This window comes from Nomascus leucogenys, chromosome 13 (genome assembly GCF_006542625.1).
Source record: "Nomascus leucogenys isolate Asia chromosome 13, Asia_NLE_v1, whole genome shotgun sequence".
Taxonomy (NCBI): domain Eukaryota; kingdom Metazoa; phylum Chordata; class Mammalia; order Primates; family Hylobatidae; genus Nomascus; species Nomascus leucogenys.
In genome coordinates, this window is record NC_044393.1 from 37,410,311 (window position 1) to 37,422,924 (window position 12,614).

Consider the following 12,614-nt stretch of genomic DNA (forward strand, 5'->3'; position numbering starts at 1 on the left):
AAAATGTGGGGGCATTTTCCATTGTTGTCCCAGTCAGGCAATTATAACTTAACCTAAAGCCAGCCCTGCTCTCAGGTCAGCCTTGCCATAAAGTCCCATTCAAAGAAATAACAGTCTATCAGAAAAATGACAACCATTAAAATCTTTGTGTGTCTCTCAAGAAAATACCACAGGATGAGTAAACAAAGCTGGAAACAAGATAGAGAATAGAAGTTGATATAGAGTTAGAATTTAACTTGTGACACGCCAATAGTAAGTGTTTTGAACACCAAGGGTTTGGAGGGAAAGAACGGTGTGGTCAGGACAGCAAGCCTGGAAGCTGACCCTGGCTGGCAACACTCAAAGTAACAAGACAAAGATCTAGCTGAGGGAGGAGGCTCAGAGGGCCTCAGGATGCTGCCATCCTAATGAAGAACAATCACACGGAGGGTGAAGGCAGTGTTCTAAGAGGATGCACTGCCCTCCTCCCAGAACACTGTGTGAGGGATCCCAGCTACCCAAGATCAGGAGTCACATGAAAGCTGCTTGAAGACATCCCTTGCAAACCTAGCATCTGAGAATATGGACCCACAAAATACATTCATTAAGGAGAGGCCCTTTTATATAACGTACATTTACAAAGTTAATACACTTTTGACATATTTTCACACTTTTATTTCAGAAACATCTTGAATTACCTGCAAACTTTCAGGAACTCATCACCAACAAGGTCCATTCATGATGTAGTGGGAAACCACCACCGTGTAATGATAGCATACGCAAATTGAGTTTCAATGAGAGGAAATAGGGGAAGAAAGCTGAAGATAAAACATGCTTCCTTTATAAATGCTTCTTTATTTTATTGTCCCCACCCCCAACCAACCCCCAAGGCCAAGTAAAGAGCTGGGAGTAAAAAGAGCACTGAAGATAGATTCGGGAGACATCTGGGTTCCTCACCTGCTAATGCAGGACCCAGTTTCCTACAAAACAGCATCTGCCTGTCCAAGGACTGTGGAAATACGGGTATTTGTTCCTGCATGTGTATCCATGAAGAACAAGTCCCTTTCTCAGGCTCGAGTCCCTGGAGCCAGGCCCTCCTTCATGGACCACCACAGTCACCACCGTGGAGGTTCTGGAAGCCTCAGGATGCCCCAGGGACTTCCCACCCCTAAGCCAGGTAATGCCCCAAGCAGAAGAGAAAACACCCTTTTTTCGCTCCTTTGTTTCCCTAGAAATCCAGCAGCTTCTAAGGTTCATGTGCTACAACTCTTTCCATTTTTAATATCCACACATGTGCAGGTGTGGTAATGGATCAACTACTGTGAGCAACTGGAGCTTCACCCCCCACAGAACATTCTACGAGATACAGGGTGGTAGCAACTTCAGGTCATCCAGCCGCAAGAGTGAGGAGTTGGAACATTTATCCACAGACTCCCATCTCCCATTGGGGAGAACTGCCCTGGGACCCCTGAAACCACACACTTTGGGGGTGCTCCCAGGGGGAGTAGGGCAAGTTCATATGATGCCAGAAAAAGTCCTCAGGCAGAGAAGAGAGAGGCAGGCATCAGGGTGGGAAGGTGTCAGCATTCTGGAATCCTTAGTGACAGGTGAACTCAGATGGGCCAAGGGGACACAGGACAAGGTATCGACAGCATCTGCCACAACTCTCTTGGCAGGTACACAAAACCACCTGAGTAAACATTTGTATTATTTCCTGGATATAGAAGCAACACATTTTACATAAAGATGATGATTCTTCACAAATTTATTCTTTTTTTTTTTATTATTATACTTTAGGTTTTAGGGTACATGTGCACAATATGCAGGTTTGTTACATATGTATCCATGTGCCATGTTGATTTCCTGCACCCATTAACTCATCATTTAGCATTAGGTATATGTCCTAATGCTGTCCCTCCCCCCTCCCCCCACCCCACAACAGTCCCCGGAGTGTGATGTTCCCCTTCCTGTGTCCATGAGTTCTCATTGTTCAATTCCCACCTATGAGTGAGAACATGCGGTGTTTGGTTTTTTGTCCTTGCGATAGTTTACTGAGAATGATGTTTTCCAGTTTCATCCATGTCCCTACAAACGACATGAACTCATCATTTTTTATGGCTGCATAGTATTCCATGGTGTATATGTGCCACATTTTCTTAATCCAGTCTATCGTTGTTGGACATATGGGTTGGTTCCAACTCTTTGCTATTGTGAATAGTGCCGCAATAAACATACGTGTGCATGTGTCTTTATAGCAGCATGATTTATAGTCCTTTGGGTATATACCCAGTAATGGGATGGCTGGGTCAAATGGTATTTCTAGTTCTAGATCCCTGAGGAACGCCACACTGACTTCCACAATGGTTGAACTAGTTTACAGTCCCACCAACAGTGTAAAAGTGTTCCTATTTCTCCACATCCTCTCCAGCACCTGTTGTTTCCTGATTTTTTAATGATGGCCATTCTAACTGGTGTGAGATGGTATCTCACTGTGGTTTTGATTTGCATTTCTCTGATGGCCAGTGATGATGAGCATTTCTTCATGTGTTTTCTGGCTGCATAAATGTCTTCTTTTGAGAAGTGTCTGTTCATGTCCTCTGCCCACTTTTTGATGGGGTTGTTTGTTTTTTTCTTGTAAATTTGAGTTCATTGTAGATTCTGGATATTAGCCCTTTGTCAGATGAGTAGGTTGCAAAAATTTTCTGTAGGTTGCCTGTTCACTCTGATGGTAGTTTCTTTTGCTGTGCAGAAGCTCTTTAGTTTAATTAGATCCCATTTGTCAATTTTGGCTTTTGTTGCCATTGCTTTTGGTGTTTTAGACATGAAGTCCTTGCCCACGCCTATGTCCTGAATGGTATTGCCTAGGTTTTCTTGTAGGATTTTAATGGTTTTAGGTCTAACATTTAAGTCTTTAATCCATCTTGAATTAATATTTGTATAAGGTGTAAGGAAGGGATCCAGTTGCAGCTTTCTACATATGGCTAGCCAGTTTTCCCAGCACCATTTATTAAATAGGGAATCCTTTCCCCATTTCTTGTTTTTGTCAGGTTTGTCAAAGATCAGATAGTTGTAGATATGCGGCATCATTTCTGAGGGCTCTGTTCTGTTCCATTGATCTATGTCTCTGTTGTGGTACCAGTACCATGCTGTTTTGGTTACTGTAGCCTTGTAGTATAGTTTGAAGTCAGGTAGCGTGATGCCTCCAGCTTTGTTCTTTTGGCTTAGGATTGACTTGGCGATGTGGGCTCTTTTTTGGTTCCATATGAACTTTAAAGTAGTTTTTTCCAATTCTGTGAAGAAAGTCATTGGTAGCTTGATGGGGATGGCATTGAATCTATAAATTACCTTGGGCAGTATGGCCATTTTCATGATATTGATTCTTCCAACCCATGAGCATGGAATGTTCTTCCATTTGTTTGTATCCTCTTTTATTTCATTGAGCAGTGGTTTGTATATCTCCTTGAAGAGGTCCTTCACATCCCTTGTAAGTTGGATTCCTAGGTATTTTATTCTCTTTGAAGCAATTGTGAATGGGAGTTCACTCATGATTTGGCTCTCTGTCTGTTATTGGTGTACAAGAATGCTTGTGATTTTTGTACATTGATTTTGTATCCTGAGACTTTGCTGAAGTTGCTAATCAGCTTAAGGAGATTTTGGGCTGAGACAATGGGGTTTTCTAGATATACAATCATGTCATCTGCAAACAGGGACAATTTGACTTCCTCTTTTCCTAATAGAATACCCTTTATTTCCTTCTCCTGCCTGATTGCTCTGGCCAGAACTTCCAGCACTATGTTGAATAGGAGCGGTGAGAGGGGGCATCCCTGTCTTGTGCCAGTTTTCAGAGGGAATGCTTCCAGTTTTTGCCCATTCAGTATGATATTGGCTGTGGGTTTGTCATAGATAGCTCTTATTATTTTGAGATACGTCCCATCAATACCTAATTTATTGAGAGTTTTTAGCATGAAGGGTTGTTGAATTTTGTCAAAGGCCTTTCTGCATCTATTGAGATAATCATGTGGTTTTTGTCTTTGGTTCTGTTTATATGCTGGATTACATTTATTGATTTGCGTATGTTGAACCAGCCTTGCATCCCAGGGATGAAGCCCACTTGATCATGGTGGATAAGCCTTTTGATGTGCTGCTGGATTCGGTTTGCCAGTATTTTATTGAGGATTTTTGCATCAATGTTCATCAAGGATATTGGTCTGAAATTCTCTTTTTTGGTTATGTCTCTGCCAGGCTTTGGTATCAGGACGATGCTGGCTTCATAAAATGTGTTAGAGAGGATTCCCTCTTTTTCTATCGATTGGAATAGTTTCAGAAGGAATGGTACCAGTTCCTCCTTGTACCTCTGGTAGAATTCAGCTGTGAATCCATCAGGTCCTGGACTCTTTTTGGTTGGTAAGCTATTGATTATTGCCACAATTTCAGAACCTGTTATTGGTCTATTCAGAGATTCAACTTCTTCCTGATTTAGTCTTGGGAGGGTGTATTTGTCGAGGAATTTATCCGTTTCTTCTAGATTTTCTAGTTTATTTGCATAGAGGTGTTTGTAGTATTCTCTGATGGTAGATTGTATTTCTGTGGGATCGGTGGTGATATCCCCTTTTTCATTTTTTATTGCATCTATTTGATTCTTCTCTCTTTTCTTCTTTATTAGTCTTGCTAGCGGTCTATCAATTTTGTTGATCTTTTCAAAAAACCAGCTCCTGGATTCATTAATTTTTTGAAGGGTTTTTTGTGTCTCTATTTCCTTCAGTTCTGCTCTGATTTTAGTTATTTCTAGCCTTCTGCTAGCTTTTGAATGTGTTTGCTCTTGCTTTTCTAGTTCTTTTAATTGTGATGTTAGGGTGTCAATTTTGAATCTTTCCTGCTTTCTCTTGTGGGCATTTAGTGCTATAAATTTCCCTCTACACACTGCTTTGAATGTGTCCCAGAGATTCTGGTATGTTGTGTCTTTGTTCTCGTTGGCTTCAAAGAACATCTTTATTTCTGCCTTCATTTCTTTATGTACCCAATAGTCATTCAGGAGCAGGTTGTTCAGTTTCCATGTAGTTGAGTGGTTTTGAGTGAGTTTCTTAATCCTGAGTTCTAGTTTGATCGCACTGTGGTCTGAGAGACAGTTTGTTATAATTTCTGTTCTTTTACATTTGCTGAGGAGAGCTTTACTTCCAACTATGTGGTCAATTTTGGAATAGGTGTGGTGTGGTGCTGAAAAAAATGTATATTCTGTTGATTTGGGGTGGAGAGTTCTGTAGATGCCTATTAGGTCCACTTTATCTAGAGCTGAGTTCAATTCCTGGATATCCTTGTTAACTTTCTGTCTCGTTGATCTGTCTAATGTTGACAGTGGGGTGTTAAAATCTCCCATTATTATTGTGTGGGAGTTTAAGTTCCTTTGTAGGTCACTCAGGACTTGCTTTATGAATCTGGGTGCTCCTGTGTTGGGTGCATATATATTTAGGATAGTTAGCTCTTCTTGTTGAATTGATCCCTTCACCATTATGTAATGGCCTTCTTTGTCTCTTTTGATCTTTGTTGGTTTAAAGTCTATTTTATCAGAGACTAGGATTGCAACCCCTGCCTTTTTTTGTTTTCCATTTGCTTGATAGATCTTCCTCCATCCCTTTATTTTGAGTCTATGTGTGTCTCTGCACGTGAGATGGGTTTCCTGAATACAGCACACTGATGGGTCCTGACTCCTTATCCAGTTTGCCAGTCTGTGTCTTTTAATTGGAGCATTTAGCCCATTTACATTTAATGTTAATATTGTTATGTGTGAATCTGATCCTGTCATTATGATGTTAGCTGGTTATTTTGCTCGTTAGTTGCTGCAGTTTCTTCCTAGCCTCGATGGTCTTTACAATTTGGCATGTTTTTGCAGTGGCTGGTACCGGTTGTTCCTTTCTATGTTTAGTGCTTCCTTCAGGAGCTCTTTTAGGGCAGGCCTGGTGGTGACAAAATCACTCAGTGTTTGCTTGTCTGTAAAGTGTTTTATTTCTCCTTCACTTATGAAGCTTAGTTTGGCGGGATAGGAAATTCTGGGTTGAAAATTCTTTTCTTTAAGAATGTTGAATATCGGCCCCCACTTTCTTCTGGCTTGTAGAGTTTCTGCCGAGAGATCAGCTGTTACTCTGATGGGCTTCCCTTTGTGGGTAACCCAACCTTTCTCTCTGGCTGCCCTTAACATTTTTTCCTTCATTTCAACTTTGGTGAATCTGACAATTATGTGTCTTGGAGTTGCTCTTCTCGAGGAGTATCTTTGTGGCGTTCTCTGTATTTCCTGAATCTGAATGTTGGCCTGCCTTGCTAGATTGGGGAAGTTCTCCTGGATAATATCTTGCAGAGTGTTTTCCAACTTGGTTCCATTCTCCCCGTCATTTTTAGGTACACCAATCAGACGTAGGTTTGGTCTTTTCACATAGTCCCAAATTTCTTGGAGGCTTTGTTCATTTCTTTTTATTCTTTTTTCTCTAAACTTCCCTTCTCGCTTCATTTCATTCATTTCATCTTCCATCAGCGATACCCTTTCTTCCAGTTGATCGCATCTGCTACTCAGGCTTCTGCAATCTTCGCGTAGTTCTCGAAACTTGGCTTTCAGCTCCATCAGCTCCTTTAAGCCCTTCTCTCCATTGGTTATTCTAGTTATCCATTCTTCTAATTTTTTTTCAAAGTTTTTAACTTCTTTGCTATTGTTTTGAATTTCCTCTCATAGCTCAGAGTAGTTTGATCGTCTGAAGCCTTCTTCTCTCAACTCATCAAAGTCATCCTCCATCCAGCTTTGTTCTGTTGCTGGTGAGGAACTGCGTTCCTTTGGAGGAGGAGAGGTGCTCTGCTTTTTAGAGTTTCCAGTTTTTCTGCTCTGTTTTTTCCCCATCTTTGTGGTTTTATCTACTTTTTGTCTTTGATGATGGTGATGTACAGATGGGTTTTTGGTGTGGATGTCCTTTCTGTTTGTTAGTTTTCCTTCTACCAGACAGGACCCTCAGCTGCAGGTCTGTTGGAGTTTACTAGAGGTCCACTCCAGATCCTGTTTGGCTGGGTGTCAGCAGCGGTGGCTGCAGAACAGCGGATTTTCGTGAGACCACAAATTCAGCTGTCTGATAGTTCCTCTGGAAGTTTTGTCTCAGAGGAATACCCGGCCGAATGAGGTGTCAGTCTGTCCCTACTGGGGGGGTGCCTCCCAGTTAGGCTGCTCAGGGGTGAGGGACCCACTTTAGGAGGCAGTCTGTCCATTCTCAGATCTCCAGCTGTGTGCTGGGAGAACCACTACTCTCTTCAAAGCTGTCAGTCAGACAGGGACATTTAAGTCTGTGGAGGTTCTTGCTGAGTTTTTGTTTGTCTGTGCCCTGCCCCCAGAGGTGGGGCCTACAGAGGCAGGCAGGCCTCCTTGAGCTGTGGTGGGCTCCACCCAGTTCGAGCTTCCTGGCTGCTTTGTTTACCTAAGCAAGCCTGGGCAATGGTGGGCGCCCCTCCCCCAGCCTTGCTGCCGCCTTGCAGCTTGATCTCAGACTGCTGTGCTAGCAATCAGCGAGACTCCGTGGGCATAGGACCCTCCGAGCCAGGTGTGGGACACAATCTCCTAGTGTGCCGTTTTCCAGGCCCGTTGGAAAAGCGCAGTATTAGGATGGGACTGACCCGATATTCCAGGTGCCGTCTGTTACCCCTTTCTTTGACTAGGAAAGGGAACTCCCTGACCCCTTGCGCTTCCCGAGTGAGGCAATGCCTCGCCCTGCTTCATCTTGTGCACAGTGCGCTTCACCGACTGTCCTGCACCCACTGTTTGGCACTCCCTAGTGAGATGAAACCAGTACCTCAAACAGAAATGCAGAAATCACCCGTCTTCTGTGTCGCTTGGGCTGGGAGCTGGAGACCGGAGCTGTTCCTATTTGGCCATCTTGGCTCCCGAACCCACAAATTTATTCTTAAGTGCCATGCCATTTCAATAAAAAAACCCAACCGTAGGTATCATAGAATTTGACAAGATTACAAAATTAATCCGGAAAGAGAAGTAAGCAAGAATATCGGGCTGGGCACAGTGGCTCATGCCTGTAATCCCAGCAATTTGGGAGGCTGAGGTGGGCAGATCACTTGAGGTCAGGAGTTCGAGACCAGCCTGGGCAATATAGTGAAACCCAGTCTCTACTAAAAATACAAAAATTAGCTGGGCATAGTGGTGCATGACTGTAATCCCAGCTACTTGGGAGGCTGAGGCAGGAGAATCGCTTGAACCCAGGAGGTGGAGGTTGCAGTGAGATTGTGCCACTGCACTCCAGCCTGGGTGACAGAGCGAGACTCCATCTAAGAAAAAAAAAATCAGAAAATATTCTGAAACAAAGAGAAAGTAATGGGTGATATGAGTCCTACCAGGCATTGAAGTGCATTATAAAGCCTTTACCTACCTTATGGGTCTAATAAAGCATGAAAGAAAAAGCCTCTCCTCATGTGGCATCCCCTCCCTTGGTTTTATCAATTTGAATCACACTGATATGCCTTATGCAGAATCTACATAAAAAGAAACCTTTTAGGCACATACCGAGGAAGGGGCTGAATGGGGGTAGCTGCTGATCATTCACTGGTATCGGGGACAAGAAAATTACCATTGCCTCAGGAACTGCCAGTAAAGACACAGAAAGGTTCTGGTTCCCAGAAAAATAAAGTCAGAAGCCAAGCCCAGGGTGGGAACAAAGAAGATCGGAAAAAATCAGACCATTTCATAAAAGCTGTGATGCAGAAGAAGTCCAGTGGAGGAGTGCCCAAGTGCAGCACTGGTTCCAGGTGACACTGAAATTATCTTGGGTAACTGAGACAACTCAGACCCGCCTAGACAGTTAGACATGGCTAGAAAGAGAGAAGGAAATTTTTTTCTAGACACCAAGGAGAAAATAGGAAGAAAAGCAATATGAGTGGATGGGAGAGTTTGCCCCACATTCAGGATACCATTTAACTGATTTTCCTGGGCAAAGCACTAGGAGTCATCTCCCAAGGAATTTATAGTCCAGTTAAAGACCAACAGGGCTTTAAATAATAATTTTTTTTTTGAGATGGAGTCTTGCTCTGTCACCCAGGCTGGAGTGCAGTGGCACAATCTTGGCTCACTGCAACCTCTGCCTCCTGGGTTCAAGCAATTCTCCTGCCTCAGCCTCCCTAGTAGCTGGAACTACAGGCATGCACCACCACGCCCAGCTAATTTTTGTATTTTTAGTAGAGACAGGGTTTCACCATGTTGGCCAGGCTGGTCTTGAACTCTTGACCTTAGGTGATCCACCCGCCTCGGCCTCCCAAAGTGCTGGGACTATAGGCGTGAGCCACTTCACCAGGCCAATAATAAATTTTTAAATAATAAAGCAGTTTAAAATGGGACTGGATGACACAAGCCAGTTGCTGCTGGAGCTAGAAGGAAGGAGGCTGACTTCTGACGGGAAGATATGGAAGGATTTCAGAGAAAGGGATGCATCAGAGCCAGAACTCCACAGAAGAGAAGCAGGGTCAAGAAATTCAGGGCTTAGAGAACTACTCAAGTGGACCTTCAGCAAGGCAATTAAAGGAGGACAAGTGGTCCTGCAGGGCTTCGCCCAGGGAAATGCAAAGAGAAAGAGAGAGAGAGAGAGAGAGAAACAGGCATCATTGGAAATGTTTCACATTGACTTTGACTGTAAACTTTAACTGCAGACACTGAAATCTAGCCGTTAAGGAAGCATTGAATGCTTTTAAAGGGTGGGGAGACAGGAACCACTCTGCAGCAACAGTGCAATAGTTTCTCCTTAAATTCATGATTCACATCTTTAGAGAAAATGTTCCTCACGCCTAAGAGAAGACCATACAAACAGGTTAGCTGTTTTCCTCTGTCTGAAGTGCTACGCCATCTGACGCCTCAAATTGCTACAGCTGTCAACACCAGCTTGGGTAGGGCAGAGTGGAAAGAGGGAAGAAACGAGGTCTGTAAGGATATAAATATATCATTGAATGTACCCCGACCCGAAGAGGATCCTCCAGTATTGGAGTTCAAAACACCCTTTCTAGCGCCCACCCTCTCCTCCAGCTCCTGCCCATTCCTCTGCTCCCAGCAGGGTAAAACTCAGAAGTGTTGTCGCTACTCCCTCACCTTCCATTCCCTCTTCAATTTGCTTCTGCCCCCACCAATCCATTGAAACTGCTCTCCTCAAGTCCCCAAAAACCTCCATGTCACCAAATCCAGTGAGCACCACCCTGTCTTCACATGACTTGGCCTCTCAGTAGCTGGCTCTGCCTTCTTGAAACACCCTCCTCTCAGCTTCCAGAACCCTCCTACTTCACTGGCTGTCCCTTCTCAGTCTCTTCCTCTGGTTCAAAGTGTGGTCTCTGGCCCAGCAGCATCAGCATCACCTAGGCACTTGTTAGAAACGCAGGTTCTTGGACCCCATCCCAGATCTGCTGAATCAAATCTCTGGTCGGGGAGGGGCGAGGCAGCAATCTGTGTTTTAGCCAAGTCTTCCAGGTGATGCCCACTAGAGACGGAGAAGGACTAATCTGAAACTGTGGGCGTTCCTCATGATGAAGTCCTGATTCCTTTCTCTTCCCTGGCTACATTTTCTCCCATGATGATGTCATCTAAGCCCGTGACTGGAAATCATCTATATGCTGACAACTTCTAAATGTGTATCTTCAGCACTCATCTGGGGATTACACAGCCATCTCAAATTCAACATGTCCAAATGGAAGGAAGGAACTCCAGATGTTCCCTCTAAAATCTGGTCACCATCCATTTTTTCCATTTAAGAAAATAGCTCCACCATTCCCCCAGCTGTTTATTAAAAAAACTTAAGTCATCCATGAGTCCTCCTTTTCCCCAACTCCTTACCCTATTAGCAATAGTATATCTAGTGGGTCTATCTCTAAATTGTCATGAATCTGTCCTCTATTACCACTATAGGCCAAGCTGCAATTTTCTCTCCCCAGCCCACTGCAAAAGCCTCCACCCAGGTACTGCTCATGCCCACAAAACAACCAGAGTGGACTTTTAAGAAGGTAAATCATGCTAAGCATGGTGGCTCACGCCTGTGATCCCAGCACTTTGAGAGGCCGAGATAAGCAGATTGCTTGAGCTCAGGAGTTCAAAACCAACCCGGACAACATAGCGAAACCCCCATCTCTAAAATAAATACAAAAATTAGCCAGGCATGGTGGCTCACACCTGTGGTCCCAGCTACTCGGGAGACTGAGGTAAGAGGATAGCTTAAGCCCAGGAGGCAGAGGTTGTAGTGAGCCGAGATCACCTCATGGCACTCCAGCCTGGGCAACAGAGTGAGACCCTGTCTAAAAAAAAAAGAAGAAGGTAAATCATGTCGCATCATTCCCCTTCTTAAATCTTCAAGGGCTTCCTATCATATTTAATTATTAAAACCCAAACATCTGTCATGGGCTGTCAGGCCCTATGGTCACTGTCTGTATGGCTTCCTGTATCCTCTTTGAGGTCTGAGGTCAGAGACTGTAACTATTTAACTCAATAAAGGTGCTCAATAAAGTGGAGGAAATAATTCTCCTTTTGTGAGAAGATGAATTTAGAGTCTAACTTCTTTAGTTTCTCCTTACTTGCTGAGGAGGATCTACATGAAGTGGACAAATCACTTTCAGCCAGGACACAGGAGATGGGAAGGGAGACTTCCAAAGAATGACTTGATGGTGCTGTGAACCTCAGCACAATAGGGCTCTGTGGGCAAACACAATAGGGTTTGACCTCCAAGGACAAACCCTACACCCCACTCCCCACCCAGTCCAGAAAATGACCTTCACTGTTTATAGTGAGATATGGGTGGTTGTGGTCATGGGAGAGGCAATGGGAGTGAGTTTGGAATGAGGAATTATGCAGGGCCATTCAAATAGCCACTTCCTGTGGGTTGCCCACCCTTGGAGTGGTTCATGAGGTCAATAAAAACTCCTAAGAATCCATAGGCCAGACCATCAACCCCATTGTGGCAGCTTTTAAAAATGGCAACAAGGTCTTTGATACTCTTCCCATTGAGGAGTGGGCTCCATGTCCTCTGTCCTTGAATCTGGGGGCTATATGACTTTTTTTTTTTTTTTGAGACAGAGTCTCACTCTGTTGCCCAGGCTGAAGTGCGATGGTGCCATCTTGGCTCACTGCAACCTCCGCCTCCCAGGTTCAAGCGATTCTCCTGCATCAGCCCCCTGAGTAGCTGAGGTTACAGGCGCGCATCACCATGCCTGGCTAATTTTTGTATTTTTAATAGAGACGGGGTTTCACCATGTTGCTCAGGCTGGTCTTGAACTCCTGACCTCAGGTGATCCACTGGCCTTGGCCACCCAAAGTGCTGGGATTACAGGCATGAGCCACCGCGCCCAGCAATGGGGCTATATAACTATTACGTCAACAGCATACAGTGGAAGTGATGCTACCTGACTTCTGAGCCCAGGTGGGAAGTGGCATTGTAGCTTCTTGTTTGCTGAAACTCTCACACTTGGAGTCCTGAGCCAACATGTAAGAAGTCCATCCAAGCCAAGACCACCAGGCCATGAAGAAACCAGGCCACACAGAGAAGCCACAGCTAGGCACCGCAGTCGGCACATCTGGTCTTCAAGTTCTCCCCAGCCCAGGTGCCACTCAGGCAAGTGCATAGGCTTCAGATGACTGC